The 15,906-nt window shown below is 37.0% G+C and overlaps 1 pseudogene; it reads right to left on the bottom strand.

Moving 5' to 3' along the window:
- Nucleotides 1-368: 368 nt before the first annotated feature.
- Nucleotides 369-4,907, bottom strand: LOC145981185 (chloride intracellular channel Clic pseudogene; annotated as a pseudogene).
- Between the last annotated feature and the right edge of the window lie 10,999 nt (nucleotides 4,908-15,906).

The raw sequence follows: 15,906 nt of genomic DNA, 5'->3' as shown, positions 1-15,906 counted from the left end.
TACCCAAATAGTCAAATCCTTGAACCAAAGTTTATAATTATTTACAAAAATGAATGAAATAATATTCACTTTTGATAAGGCATAGTTTACACTGCATGCCATAATGACACTATGTAATCACTTAGAGAATATTCACTGTTTAAACACATTGTGTTCAAACCTTAAGGGTTCAATACGACATTATTTCATATCATTGTGTATATTTTCACTTAATCACTTTGTTTTATCATCTTGAGGGTACCAGTTTCTTCTAAAATAATTCAAGCAATGATTGCAGATCAGTATCATTTCGATTCCCCTGTTCTGAACTGTTCACGTTTGTCCATGCATAGAAATGTATCTGACTTCGTAGCACAATTGAGACGAACCTAGTTCCTGTACTTCATGTAGTCTATTGGGACTTCAATAAGGATTGAAGTGGTGAACGTTGGCGTTTCCAGTTCTTCGAACTTCTTCATTTTCACACCTTGTTGCAACTTGTAATGATTGATGACATCCTAAGCAGCTGGGATGCTCTGGTGAATTGGCATTTGAAACATGTAATGCTACTAATTGGTCCTGCTGGGAAGGATTTCCAAGTTCGTGAAATACTTGCCTGCTATACTAATGTGTTGTAAGCTGGGAATCAGATCACAGTGGAAGAATCACATGTTGTCCTAGGTGAGAAACGTCTTACACTTCTTCTCCAACTTCCGCAACTGGGACAGAAGGTTCTTCTTGGATGCATTGTCCTGTCTTAGCAGTATCAATTTGAATGTAATAGACACATATTCAATCAATGCTGTTCCTTCTTTGTCCTGTCCAAACAAAGTGTAGCCTCCGGGAACATTCTTCTTGACTTGGCTTTCATCTTTCTATTCTCCAATACGGCAAGTCCATCGTCCATCAAAATCTTACGGGGAGGGATTGCTCCGAAATTGGATTTAAATCTGGAGTTGTATTCTGTAGAAGGTGGAAGACAATTTGGCGGCGTTGGTCCTCGAGTTTTCCTCTGTTGATCTTAGACGATGCTCTGGTTTTGTAGATACCTGTTAGAGGTGGTCTGAGCCATTGAAAGGAAGGAGAAAGAGAAAATAAGGATAGGAATGTAGTAATTGGACATACACCAATCGACATGTACTCAGCGAAATGTAGGGCGGCTTTAGAAGTTCACTGTCTGCCTGCTGGCTAAGTGCAAGTCGGTGGCTAATCCATTGGCGATTTCTCTGGGTGTGTAAGTCGTGTGTCAACGGCCAAAGGAAAATGAAATAAAGAAGAAAGTATCTGTACTTTTATAAATTACGATTTTGAGCATTTTTCTTTAATTGTCAGTTTCGAGCGCCCGGTAGTTTTCGAACGCGGCGCAGCGCGCAGTGGTTGTCAGGCAGTCAGATCGGTCCCGCACTGCCAGGGCGTTGGAGAGGAAATACAACGTCTTACCACTGCCAAAACATAGGATGACCGCGCATGCGCACCCTGCCAGCCACCACCATGGTTAGCTTCTCAAGGCGTTGTATTTCTTCCCAACGGTTTGGCTCTCATTCACCCCGCGTTCCGCGTTGTTTTGCTCGTGATTGTTGTGCATTATTTTTTAAACGTGTGGTGTGAAGTGATGTGATTATTTTAAGATGGAGAATAGTGAAAGTGTTGTGCAAAACTATTTAAATGATTCCTTTTCTTCGCTTTCGTATTCAGAGAAGAAACAAGTGATTGACAATGGTCGACCATGTCCGAATCTCACGATGTCAACATATGTTAAAGGAAAAAGTGGTGCTGGAGAAGGTTTTGAGAGACATTTTCGAAAAGAACTCTATGAAATTTCAGACTGGCTTTGCGGGTGTGATGTGGTGAATAAATTTTACTGTTGAACATGTTTCTTATTCTTACGGGAGTGGGGGATCCCGAAAAGTCGGCACCGGGATCGGGAAAAAAATTCCTGTCTCCGATCCCGACTTCGGGAAATGACTTCCCGACTTTTTCGGGATCCCGAGCAGTCGGGAAATACCGAATGGTCATTGTAAAAAGTTGTTAATTCTCGATGTTTTCGGCATTGCAAATGTCTGGAACTTATCAGAAATTCTTAGTTTTTGTATCAGAAATGCAAAAACAATCACTTAAGGTGAAAATGACGTGTAGAATTCGATTTTTCAAGAGCTTCGGAAAATTTCGAACATTTCCCGTTCCGAAAATTTCCCGACTTTGTCGGGAAATTGAGAATTTTTCCCGTACCGAATGTCGGGATTTAAAAAATATCCCGTCCAGCCTTTCGACTAAAAAAGGTGTTTGGAATTATCAAGGGTATGCGGATTTGAATCATCTTAATACTGCAGTGAAAAAACACAGTGAGTCTGAATTGCATCTTTCTAGTTTCTTTAAATTTAGTAGTTTTGTTGCCACCCCTACTAGAATTGACGGTCTTTTGGATACACAATGAAAAAGTGAAAAAGAAAAGGAAAATATTAAAGAAGTTGATTAACGCCGTCTACTATTTAACAAAGCAAGAACTGCCGAGGCCATGAGGAAAATGCAGCATCTCTAAATAATGGCAATTACATGGAATTCCTTATTGCAAGTGCCGAGTTTGATCCCTCATTAAAAGAACATTTATTAAATTCTACAGTTTTTCGCGGTACTTCGGCAGGCATTCAAAATTATTTAATAAATTCAGTTTCGATGTTCTGAGAGATGAAATCTACAATGAAATTCAAAACACAGACTTTGTGGCTATCATGGTCGATGAAACATCAGACATTAGCAATAAATCTCCGGTGTCAACGATGTTACGTTTTTTTTCGGACTCACAGAAAAAAGTCATTGAAAGATTTCTTGGGTTTCATGACATGAGCGCCGATAAAACTGCAGGAGCTCTTTTTAGTCACGTGACTGAAATAATGGATAAATATAAGTGTGGGGATAAATTATTTGCCCAGACATACAATGGATCTTCTGTAATGAGTGATCAGTTGAATTATCTCCATCGAGAAGGAATTACTTTATAAGCTGAGAGAAGGGGATAAATCCAAATTTTATGAGGCGGTGATCAGCGCAGGGTAAGGGGAATCAGGTGATCAGGGAAAGGGAAAAAACCTGGAATGTGCATTTTAGCGGTTTTTCAATGAACGGGTCATTCTTATGTCCACGGTGATTTTTGTAGGGGTGATGGGAGTTCCACCAACCCCTCTGGTTGCAAACTGCTGCTTTAAAAATTAATTGTATGGCGAAGTATTGAGTATTGAACATTAATTTTCTCCTTTAAACAGTCCTTGCTTGTCCTTACCCTTCAAAAATATTAATATTTTAAATGAAGTATTTACTTCATTTAAAATAATTTGTAGTTTAATGTTTTTCTAAATATTTCTAAATTTACACCAAAAATGTTCGGAGAAAATGAGTAATATTGGGTCACAGAAATGAGAGGAGGAGGGGTTAACATTCCTTCTTTGATAACGCCTTAAGTTCAGGGTCAGGAGACGCCACTGGTGGTGATGTGCCTTAACAGATACTGTCAAAGTGATGTGATGGGATATCGATACAAGATTGTTTAGCCAGCGCTTTGGAAGAAGAAGGAATAGGGGGTGGTGCCGTTGATGGTCTGATATGTCTATTTTGTGCTATTCTTACAGGAATTATTTGTTTTTCATTTGTGACATTTATACTGCGAGCTTGAGGAGTAGGTTTTTGTCGACTGGTTGTTTGTTGTACAAGGGGACGACAACAAAAACAGGATTTAATTTTACGAACAAAACATGCCGTAATTAATAAAAATAAGATAGTCCTTACAATTATTAAAGATATCGCTGTCGCTGTATGAGACGCAGTTTCGAAGGGCAGTGCATTATTATTATTATTATGATTATTATTGCAATGAAATACAAGAATTATCAATCTTTATGAAAATTAATTCATTTACTGTTCTCACTCATTTGTATTATGAGGAATTCGTTATATATATGGAATTACCAGAATTCCAGAAATTGTGTACTAAGGGGTATCAGATACGCTCAAGTGCGCACTATACTTAAATGGCTATCTATGAAGATAAAACCTGTCCCTAGCCTCATTAAACTTCACATAAGTGAATTATTATTATTGCGAGCGTAAATTCATACATACTGTATATAAATATAACTTGTGCACGATTTCATTTAAATTATAACAGGAGTTATATACTCTGCAATATATGTATGTATATTGTTGTAGAGAATTTACACTAAATATCTTAATGCTCGTTATTCTCTTAATGTTCTAATTTCTCTATTATATAAGTTTCTTGCATAATCGTGTTTCACTGTAATCTTCGAATGCAGATGATGTGAGTTTTGGAGAAACTGCTTACATGCGAAACCTCTGTCACTTCTGCTAGTTGCTTGTTGTTCGTTTGATGTCTCTCTCAGGATGACGTCACGTTACTTCGTTCCTTGGCCGCTGTAATAGGAGATGTATGTGTTTTGTTTCCAAGTCGAGGAGGCGAGTGTTGCAATCATCATGAAAATAAACCAGTTTATTCAACGAATGACAGTTTGGCGTGGTTATTCTTTTTTCTTTTTGAAGAGGACAGTTCCTGTATATTTTGATAAGATTTAACAAAATAAATGCATTTAGATTTTAATTAACATTGATGCTGCGATTTGACTGCTTGTTTTGTACCGTTGCTTTTCTTCCCCTTTGACTAATCGCGACGATGACAATGAAATGATTGAATGACAACGTTTTTTCCCATTGGACTTCCTGTGGAATTATGTCCCTTTGACTTCTGTCTCTTCGGTTTCTGACTGTTCTACAGACATTTCGTCGATGTTATCATCTTCTTCTTGTATTTTCTCCTTTTCTTCGAAGAAGGGTTTGACTCTTGTTATGGAAAATGTCTCGATTATATCCTTTCCTCGGCCGTCCTTGTAGCTTATTCGTACGCTGTTGGCATTTTCCATTTCAATAACTGTACCAAGTATTTTGAAGTAATTTGCGAAGTGCTTAGGTACATTTCTTTTCGGTACTGTGTCTAAAATTAGCACTTTTTGTCCAGGTTGAAATGTAACATGCCGTGTGTGTTGATCTGAGTACTTTTTCTGTGTTTTGAATTTCTTCTGGAGATTTTCCTGTGCTTGTTCACGCATCGCTTGCAATATGTCTAGGCGTTCCTTGTTAGAGTGCTGCAACGAATTTGGATCTATTCCTAGCAATAAATCCATCGCATTCTTTGGTTCGTAACCGTGCATAAGGTAATGTGGAGAATATCTGTATTTATCGCTAACGTTATGGCCGAGAGATACAGATACCACTGTGCACATTTATTCATTACATACGGTGTCAGCCTTTGCTTTAATTTCTGAATATGTCTTTCGGCAAGTCCAACCGTTTCGTGGAAGTCTGCGTTTGCGAATCTGAGTCTGACGATCAATATTTGACTCAATTGTTCCATGATTTTTGAAGTGTGCTCTGGTGCACGATCAAGCGTGATGTTGTCTGGAACACGAAATCGCAAAATGATCTGTTCCATTAATGCATTGGCAATCGTTTCGGCGTCAACTGAAGGTATAGATGTCGTTACCATGTACCTGGTCGCTTGATCAACGCAGATGAGAACGTAGAGATATCCGTGGTTGGCTGTGGCCTGCAGTGGACCGCACATGTCGATGACCCACTTCCTGGCTGGGGTGGCGATCGGTTCGAACGTCTGAAGGGTGAGCTTCTTTGGTCCGAAATCTCTTCGACATCTCGCATTCGAGGCAACTTTTTGATTTCATGTACACCCATCGTTTTAATCCTGGGAAGTAAAATCTTTTCCTGAAATGTTCATACGTGGAAGATGGTGAAGCATGAGCTGCATTGTATTCACTGCAATGAATCTTCTCGAAAATTTCATCTTTTAATTTGTGTGGGATGCACAAGAGAAGTTCCTCTGTCTTGTTGTATCGATGACGTCTGTACAGTTTGTTGTCTTTGATGACGCAATACTATGCTGCTCGTACTACTCCTGGATCTTGCATCGGATCGTTGCTGATGACTTTAATGATAGGGCCGAATAATGGATCGTCTTCTTGATGTTGTCGAATGCTGAAGTTTTCGTCCTCTAGGTGGAAAATTAGTTCAGGGTTGTCTTCACTGTTTGCAGGAGATTCCTCTGCTGGATAGCGGCTTAAAGTGTCTACAAGGGCATTTTCTGATGACTTGACATGTTTCACATCGAAGGAAAACTGCTGTAGTTCCAGAGCTCTCCGTGCCAGCGGACCTGGCAAATTTGATGCTAGTCGTAAATATGATATGGAGTGATTATAAGTTATTAAAGTAAAATGGCTGTTTAGCAAATAATATTTAAACGCTTTTACTCCATAGACCACTGCGAGAAATTCTAGTCAAATATTGATTTCTTCTTCTCTGTGTCGGTTAATCTGCGGCCCGCGAAGGCAACAGGGTGGCGTGAGCTTTCGTCTTCCGAATCTTGCCAAATACGGGCAGCGAGGCCAACTGTAGACGCATCTGTGATGAGGTAGGTCTTCTTGTTTTGAGAATTCGGTTTGAGAACGGGAGAACTGAGAATTTTATCCTTTAGTTCATCTAACTCTTTCTGGTGCTGCTCTGTCCACGTGAACGGAACGTTCTTTTTCAAGTTTATATATGTTATCCTCTAAAAATGAGAATCCGGACACATATTTCCTAATGTAAGAACAAAGTGCTAAGAAGCTCTTCACGTGTTTCTTATTGCGAGGTGTTTGTCGGAAATTTTCATCCCTTTCGCAGAAAGATGTCCCAAAACGATGGTTTCTGAAAATGCGAACTTACATTTCTTTATTCCAACTGTCATGTTTGCTTTCCTAATCCTATCAAATATTTGTCGAATTAGGGAGAAATTCTCTTCAAAAGTGGAAGTTGCTATGCACATATTATCTAAATAGGTGGCTACTTGATTGTCGGGAAGACCACTAAATACAATGTCCATTAGTCTATTCATAAAAGTACTTAATGTCTTCATGCCCATAGGTAAACCATTGATAACGGAATGAACCACAACCTGGAATTGCGAAGCTGGTAACTGGACGTGATTCTTCTGATATTGGAATTTGAAAATAAGCTTGAGCCATGTCCAGTGTAGTGTAAAAAAAATTACCCGCAAGACGTGCTAAAATGTCATTGCAATCTGGAGTGGGATATGAAACATTGTATATTATTAATTTCTGAGAAGTCTGAAACTAGTCTGTAGGTTCCATTTGGTTTCTTAACTAAGAATATGCGATGACGAAATGGTGAGTTTTAACAAGGTTTAATGATCTGTTGTTCTTGAAGTCTTGTTATTTCATTTTTCATTTTTCCCTTAAATTTATGGGTATGGGAATTTGCCTAGCAAATGGAGGAACACATTCAGCAACATCTATGTGTGCTTTCATTGCGTTTGTTTTAGAAAAGCACTCAGCATTCCAATACATGATATCTGCATAATTGTAAATTAAATTTTGAATTTTGAGCTTTTGGTCGTCTGTATTTATATAAATTTGTTTAACGTCATAAAATTTCCTATGTTTAGTGAGTCGTTTTAAGGTTTTCTGGTCTAAATTTTCGTCACCTTGCTCGAATGAATGATGTACTTTATGACCACTATTTGCATTCTCATTGACGTTAGTGTCATATATTTCAGAAATTATTTGGTTACTTCCTGCTGAACCAATTGGAGTGTTTTTCTGTATTACTAACGGATGATTTTTTGTGTTTGTTAGCAAAATGTGAGGTTCTTTTTCATTAACTAATGCATAAGGTGCTAAAACATCTAATGAGTCCAACAATTCTTTATTCGGTTCAAATGTGTTATATTTAGTCCCAATCTGGGTGTTTTCTAGCCGTAGTTTTACATAAGTTGAGGGTTTCGGTTTTAATGTTATTTTATGTTGTGCTACAAATGTTGAACTTTGATTTAAATCTAACATTTGAAATATTTGATCAGGAATGGTATGTACTTTGCTTTCGTCACTGGAAAATTGCAATGAGATCGTATTATCTCCTAACGATATATATGCTTTATGTAGATTTAAAAAATCTGTGCCCAAAATTGCATACTGGAATTTTGTATTAGCTATTCTGAACGGGTGACAGTAAAATTTCCCACCGATTCGGAATCGTATGAAGGCAATTTGTCTGACAGTTATGGAATTTCCACTTATTCCTGCCATGGTTGAATTTATGTTTATTCTTTTTGTATTTGTTGGAACCAAGTTGTAATTTATTATACTACAATTTGCACCTATGTCTACAAGTACTTTACAAGGTTTTATATTCAGTGTTGCTTCTAGAAAACTAAGATTATTCTGTTTAATTATGGGAACTGTATGCGAACTTCTCCCCTGACGACCGTTCCCACGTTCATAGGGTTTCAATAGTTTAAAGAGACATTAGATGATTGTTGTTCCGATGAACCGGTCTGATTGTAATATACTTGTTGATTATGTTGCTGAGGTTGACCAATGTCCCTAAAACTGTTGGTAATTTCTGTTTTTAGCGTTTGATACTCCTTATTTGCATAATCTGGTTGAGATTTTATTCCCTTTATTAAATCTAAAGCGATTCCAGTGAGGAATAAAGGCAAGAAATCTTTTCTTTTTGCATCCACCATATTTTCAAAAGTTGTGAAAAATTGATAAACTTCTAAGGGTTTTGCCCCTGAAAACTTTTCAGGTTGAATAAAATTTGGTATGTTCCATGCCATGACTTCAGTATTGTTGACAACGGTGGAAGGAATAATGGCAACGCAGTCCGTGGAATGTGCAGTGTTGGTGGAAAACTGCTGTATGTATCGCGACCTTGCCCTGGTGACTGGACTAGACGGTGAAATCGGAACCGTTTGTTCCGCTAGCTGTTGAATCCTCGTTAAAGATATGTCGAATTCGCGTTCATTTTTCCTTAGCATTCCTAACCCGCGTTCTGAAGCTCATATTTCCCATAAGGAACTCGCACCTACAACTAAAAGTTACAAAAAAGACCGGTGCATCCAACCATGTTTTCCCCTTCCCTTATTTTATTATTTTAGTACTGGGATGTAAGTAATAAAAGGTACTAGCGAGAGGTTGTGTAACAAGGCTCAGACCTTTATAATTTCGGAGTGACGCCTCCGTCCTCCAGGTACATACCTGCGCTCTATCTTCCTCGATGTAGACTCGCACAATCCAAATCCAATACTGATCTCGAAATTTCCTTCCGATCTTCTCAGATCGGCTCGGTTGCTTCGCTATACAAATTTCAATACCTGTCGATTCATATCCGTCTGTCGTCCTTTCCACGGACGAGGCAAGTAATGTAATTTGTAAGGTCTGCATTCCAAACCGACGAGAACATCCTGTCTCCGTAATGTATCGTTTCAAGTACACCTTCTAATTTTTACCTACAAGTCAACAATAGTGGCATTAGCAGTGTGACATGTGGCACACTCCTTCAAATCAATTTCATCTAAATTTGACCACAAAACATCTGTTGTAACTACATCTCCTACCTCGTTTTGAAAATAAATGGTCCGATGATGCCACTGACATAAACCACACCATACAGTGACCTTTTGAGGATGCAAGGGCTTGTCTTGAATCTCTTGTGGATTGTTTTCACACCAACAACGACAAATTTGTTTGTTAACATATCCACTTAACCAGAAATGAGCTTCATCTGAGAAGATACTTTTTGGTGCAAAATTATGATCTTTCTGAAGTTCAATAGAACGTCTATTCATAAAATTTGTGGATAATAACCAAACGTTCTTGAAGCGTGTATTTAGCCATGATGAATTGCCACAGTATATAAACACAAATGACAACTAGTGATAGTTATAACATTTAAAGCATAGTTGCCAGTTCATTTCAAAATCATATCATTCTTATTGGAAAACCCTTTATTTTTTAAACACCCTTTAGAAGTCTGAGAAAGTACCGTAACATTGTTTTTAAAAGACACTGTATACGGTACATATCTGCCATAAATTAGTTTAAAGATATTATATATATATATATAGCTACGAGGCTCTAAAATGAAGGGTCATTCTGTGTGAAATCACCCAATTTTATGAGAACTGTTTGCTCGAATATATATATTTTTATTTTCACGATAGGTGCCCCCAATAGTAACTTAGTCAAAAAAGTTTTTATTTCTTTTATCTGCCGCCATCTTGAATTTATGCTAGATTTTCTTCGCAGCGTGAGTTCTATTAAAGATAGAAAATTGTTTGTTTTTTTTTGCTAGGAGAAGTTAAGAGAAGTCCTAACCTTTCAGAAAGTGTATATACATAAAAGATAAAACTGGCTAAACCTGTAATTTTACAGACATTGAAGTTAGCCGTCAAATGGAGGAAATTTGATGATTTTAACGACCTGTAAAATTCAAAGGGCTTAAAAACAAAGGTTGGCAATCTTCTTACAAGAACTATGCTTGGTAAGGTTTTGAGAAATGATGAAATGGAGACTAGGTTCAAATCCCGTCATGGCCATTTTTCACTCCGAAATTGGGATTTTTTAAAAAAATTCATATTTCGGGGACATGCAAGAAATTTGTAATTTTGACCATGGATATTGCTACCAGTATTCAATAAAACCTGAGATTTAATTTTGTGGTTCACACTGATGTACATTTTACAGGCCCTTAAAACTTGTAAAAATGGCAATGCTAAAACATGTACGATAAAAGACTTACTGAGGCCTCATTCAATTTTTTTTAAGTTAATGATTTTCTTCCACTGTAAAGAACCTTCAGTTTTATATTATTGATCGTAATTTGTATGTTTTGTCATCCTGCCTTAAAATTTTTCTTTAAAAATTACTTAAATTACAGTACTTAAAATTTGATTTTGTTCAAGATAATTCTGCTAATAAAAATTTTGAATACAATGTCTTGCGTTCAAATTCTGAGCGCAGAATGAATGCTTATGACTGCCCCTCATCACTTCCACAAGTTCGTTAGGCATTTTGATTAAAGTTAGAAAACCAGAAAAGTGTTGTGAAATGGCAAAAATGTAAATTATCACGAGATAACTGGTAGAAGATTCTGTATAATTTACCACTTGTACAGTTTCTCGTTGAGCATTATTACATTATTTCACTACAGAGAGTGCGGTATTATAGAAATTTCCAGAGAGGGGGTTGGGGGAATTCTACTGACTGTTTAGAGGGCATGAGATGATAAGGTGCCTCATAAGTAATAGTGCAAACTGACACAGGTGAAAGTACACGATAATACAATATTTTTCTGAAAATCATCTCTGGTTGGCTTTGTGTAGAAAATTAGTTTCAAACGAATATTGGCATTGAACACGATTTCCAGGAAAAATCTAGTTTTGATTTTATTGTCGAAAAATATCTGTATTAATAAACTTCTCAGACTCAGAACTGTGCAATAATACAACATTTTCCTGATAAATATCTTTGACTTGTTTGTGTAGAAAATGAGTTTCAAACGAATATCAGGATTGAAAACGAATTTCACGAAAAATAGAGTTGTGATCCTAATGTCGAAATGTCACAATTAATCAGACTTTCAGGCTCACAACTGCGTAAAAATACAATTATTTTCTGAAAATTATCTGATTTGGTTTGTGTGAAAAAATGAATTTCAAACGAATATTAGCATCGAACACGAATTCCATGAAAACTCAAATTTTTAAGTATCAGAATAAATAAGCTATTCCGGCTCAGAACTGTGCAAAAATCCAGCATTTTTCTGAAATATATCTTTGGTTTGGTTTGTGTAGAAAATGAGCTTCAAGCGACAATTTCATTGAACACGATTTCCAAGAATTATTGAGTTTTGATCCTAATGTCGAAATATCAGAATTAATAAGCTCTTCAGGCTCAGAACTGTGTAACAACACCGCATTTTTCTAAAAATCATTACTGGTCGGGATCTTGTAGAAAATGAGTTTCAAACGAAAATTAGGACTGAACACGAATTCCACGAGTTATCCACGAAAAATCGAGTTTTGATCCAAATGTCGAAATTTCCAAATTAATAAGTTTCCAAACTCAGAACTGTATAATAATACAACATTTTACTGAAAATTATCTCTGGTTTGGTTTGTGTAGATAATGAGTTTCAAACGAATATTAGCATTGAACACGATTTCCAGGAATATGAAGTTTTGATCCTGATGTCAAAATATCAGAATTAGTAAGATTTTCAGGCTCAGAACTGTGTTAAAATATAATATTCTTCTGAAAATGAACTCTGGTTTGGTTTGTACAGAAAAATAATTTAAAACGATTATCATCATTGAACACGAATTCCACGAAAAATCGAATTTTTATTTTAAAGTCAAATTGTCAGAATTAATAAGTATTTCAGGCTAAGAACTGTGTAATAATACATCATTTTTCTGAAAATTATCTCTGCTTTGGTTTGTGTAGAAAATGAGTTTCAAGCGACCATTTGATTGTACACGAATTCCACGAAAAATTGAGATTTCATACTAATGTTGAAATATCAGAATAAATAAGCTCTTCAGGCTCAAAACTGTGTAATAGTACTAAAATTTTCTGAAAATAATCTATGGTTTGGTTTGTGCAGAAAGTGAGATTCAAACTAATATTAGCATTGAACACGATTTCCAGGAAATATCGAATTTTGATAATATTGTCTAAATATCTGAATTAATAATCTTTTCATTCTCAGAACTAAATAGTATTACACATTTTCCTGATAAAAATCTTTGGTTTGGTTTTCGTAAAAAAATGAGTTTCAAACGGATTGCAGCATAGTAAAAGGAATTTCAAGAAAAATCGAGTTTTCATCCTAATGTCGAAATCCCAGAGTTAAACAACCTTTCAGGCTCACAACTGCTTGAAAATACAACATTTTACTGAAAATTATTTCTGGTTTGGTGTGTCTGGAAAATGAATTTCAAACGAATATTAGCAATGAACAGGAATTCCACGAAAAAGCGAATTTTTATCTATCAGAATAAATAAGCGTTTCAGACTCAGAACTGTGCAAAAATACAGCATTTTTCTGTAAATTATCTTTGGTTCGGTTTGTGTAGAAAATTAGTTTCAAGCGACTATTTCATTGAACACCAATTAAACGAAAAATCGAGTTTTGATGGTAATGTCGAAATGTTAGAATTATTAAGCTTTTCAGGCTCAGGACTGTGTTAAAATATAACATTTTTCTGAAAATTATCTCTGGTTTGGTTTGTGTAGAAAAATAATTAAAAACGAATATTAAAATTCTACACGAATTCCACGAAAAACTCGAATTTGTTCCTAATGTCGAAATGAGAGAATTAATAAGCTTTTGGAGCTCAGAACTGTGCAATAATACATCATTTTTCTGGAAGGTATCTCCGGTTGGGTCTTTTGTAGAAAATGAGCTTCAAACAAATATTAGCATTGAACACGAATTCCACGAAAAATTGAGTTTTCATCCTATTGTCGAAATTTCAGAATTAATCAGCCTTTCAGGCTCACAACTGCGTAAATTTACATTTTTCTGAAAATTATCTCCGGTTTGGTTTGTATGGAGAATGAATTTCAAACGAATATTAGCAATAAACACGAATTCCACGAAAAATCGATTTTTTAACTATCAGAATAAATAATCTCTTCACTCTCAGAACTGTGCAAAATTACAGCATTTTTCTGTAAATTATCTGTGGATCTGTAAAAATGCTACGTATATCTGAAAATTATCTCTCGTTTGGTTTGTGTACAAGATGAATTTAAAATTAAGATTAACAATAAACACGATTTCCACGAAAAATCGAATTTTAATCCTAATGTCGAAATGACAATTAAAATGTTTTTCAGGCTCAGAACTGTGTAATAATACATCTTTTTCTGAAAATTATATCTGATTTCACGATTTAACCAATTAGAAAGAAGAAGACTTGATCGGAAAATGGAATTGAAAAGAGAGTACACAGAATTCATGGTCGAATACCAACAACTCAAACACATGCAACCAATTGGGACATTGGAAGATATATCCAGAGACAAGGAGACAAGGTACTACATTCCACATCACTGTGTGATCAAGGAATCAAGCAAGACTACGCGTTTAAGAGTGGTTTTTGATGGAAGCTCGCCCACAACTACGGGGGAATCGTTGAACAGTATACAGATGATTGGTGCCACGATACAAGAAGAATTGTTTTCAATCCTGCTCAGATTTCGTAGGCAAAATCGCACTGACTGCAGACACGGCTAAAATGTATAGGCAAATTAACATGCATTCAGAAGTCAGACCACTTCAATGCATCTTATGGAGAGCATCACGTGACTAACCGATCCATGTTTACAGTTTGAACACAGTCACTTATGGATTAACTTCAAGTTCATTCTTGGGTACAAGATGCCTCAAACAGTTGGCAGAAGATGAATCATCAAATTTCACAGTAGCCACTCATGTCTTAACACATGACTTCTACGTTGACGATCTTCTGGGAGGAAATCATTGTATTGAAGGTGCAATAAAGCTGCGTGAAAGTCTCACAGAATTACTCCAGAAGAGAGGATTCAATCTACGTAAATGGTGCTCCAATAGCTCCCATTGGTCGTTACAATCTATTCCAGAAGAATTGAAGGCAGTACAGGACCTAGTACAATTCGACACAGACGGCACAAAAACATTGGGAATTTCATGGCGCCCATCCACGGACGAATTTCTCATTGACAGTAAGGTTGCCGTAGTAGCAGACGTGGTTTCGTTGAAGGGATTCTCAAAGCGCCAAGTTGCCAGCATAATTGCACAAGTGTTCGACCCAATCGGACTTATATCGCCAGTGGTGATCACATACAAGTCATTCCTGCAGCAGTTACGGCTCCACAATGTAGGATGGGATGATCCGCTTCCTATAGATTTGCAGAAAACAAGGCGTCATCTTCATTCGCAGCTCACATGTATTAACGAAGTAAAAATACCACGATTCGTTTTGGCTCCAGGAGACATACGTAAAGTTTAAATTCACGGTTTCTCTGATGTATCAGAGAGAAACTATGGCAGTGTTCTCTTCGTAAGATCAATTGATTCAGAGGGTCACATAAGTGTGAACTTATTGTGTCCAAAGTCCAAGGTGGCTCCGGTGAAGAGAACCACTCTTCCACGTTTGGAATTATGTGCGGCAGTTCTACTAGCCAAACTGGTACACAAAGCATACTGCGTCTATGTATAGACACCATTCACCTATGGACCGACTCAAAAATCGTCCTAGCTTGGCTGGCGGTACCAGCCAGTAAATGGAAACCTTTTGTTGCCAACCGAGTTGCTATGGTACAGGAACTCACACAAGTCAGTGATTGGAAGCACGTTCCGTCGAGAGAAAATTCTGCAGATCTGATCTCACGGGGAGTCGATGCAAAAACAATTAGATCACTTCAGCTTTGGTGGCACGGACCCACCTGGCTCCAAGAAGACGAGTCACAGTGGACATCCAGTTTAGCATTCAGTCCAGACGACAACACTATTCCAGAGCAGCGTAAGTTAGCAGCTACCACATTGGTCACTCTTGTAACAACTGAAGAAGAAGAAATCATATCTAGATATTCAAGTTTATTCAAGCTACTGAGAGTAGTGTCACTCTGCAAAAGGTTCATCAGCAATTGTAGAAACTCAAGAGACAAAAGGAGTGAAGACCTTACCACCATTGAAATGCAGGGCGCCACATTTGCCTGCATCAAGATAACACAACATGCATTCTTCTCTCAGGAAATCAAAGATTTGTCTGACAAGCAGCAAGTACACAACAAAAGCATGTTGAGGAACCTTCATCCATTTCTCGACAATGAACAAGTAATTCGTGTCGGAGGAAGATTGGAAAACAGTGAACTGGAGTTTCAAAGCAAACATCAAATTATTCTTCATCCGAAGAGTAATTTCGCGAAAATTCTGAATTCAGAACACAAGAGACTTATGCATGCTGGTTCACAGCTTCTCATATCATCACTTCGTGAGAAATACTGGAAATACTGGATACCT

This window comes from Lepisma saccharinum, chromosome 29, assembly GCF_977018435.1.
Source record: "Lepisma saccharinum chromosome 29, izLepSacc3.1, whole genome shotgun sequence".
Lineage (NCBI taxonomy): Eukaryota > Metazoa > Arthropoda > Insecta > Zygentoma > Lepismatidae > Lepisma > Lepisma saccharinum.
This window is presented reverse-complemented; position numbering and strand designations above follow the sequence as displayed.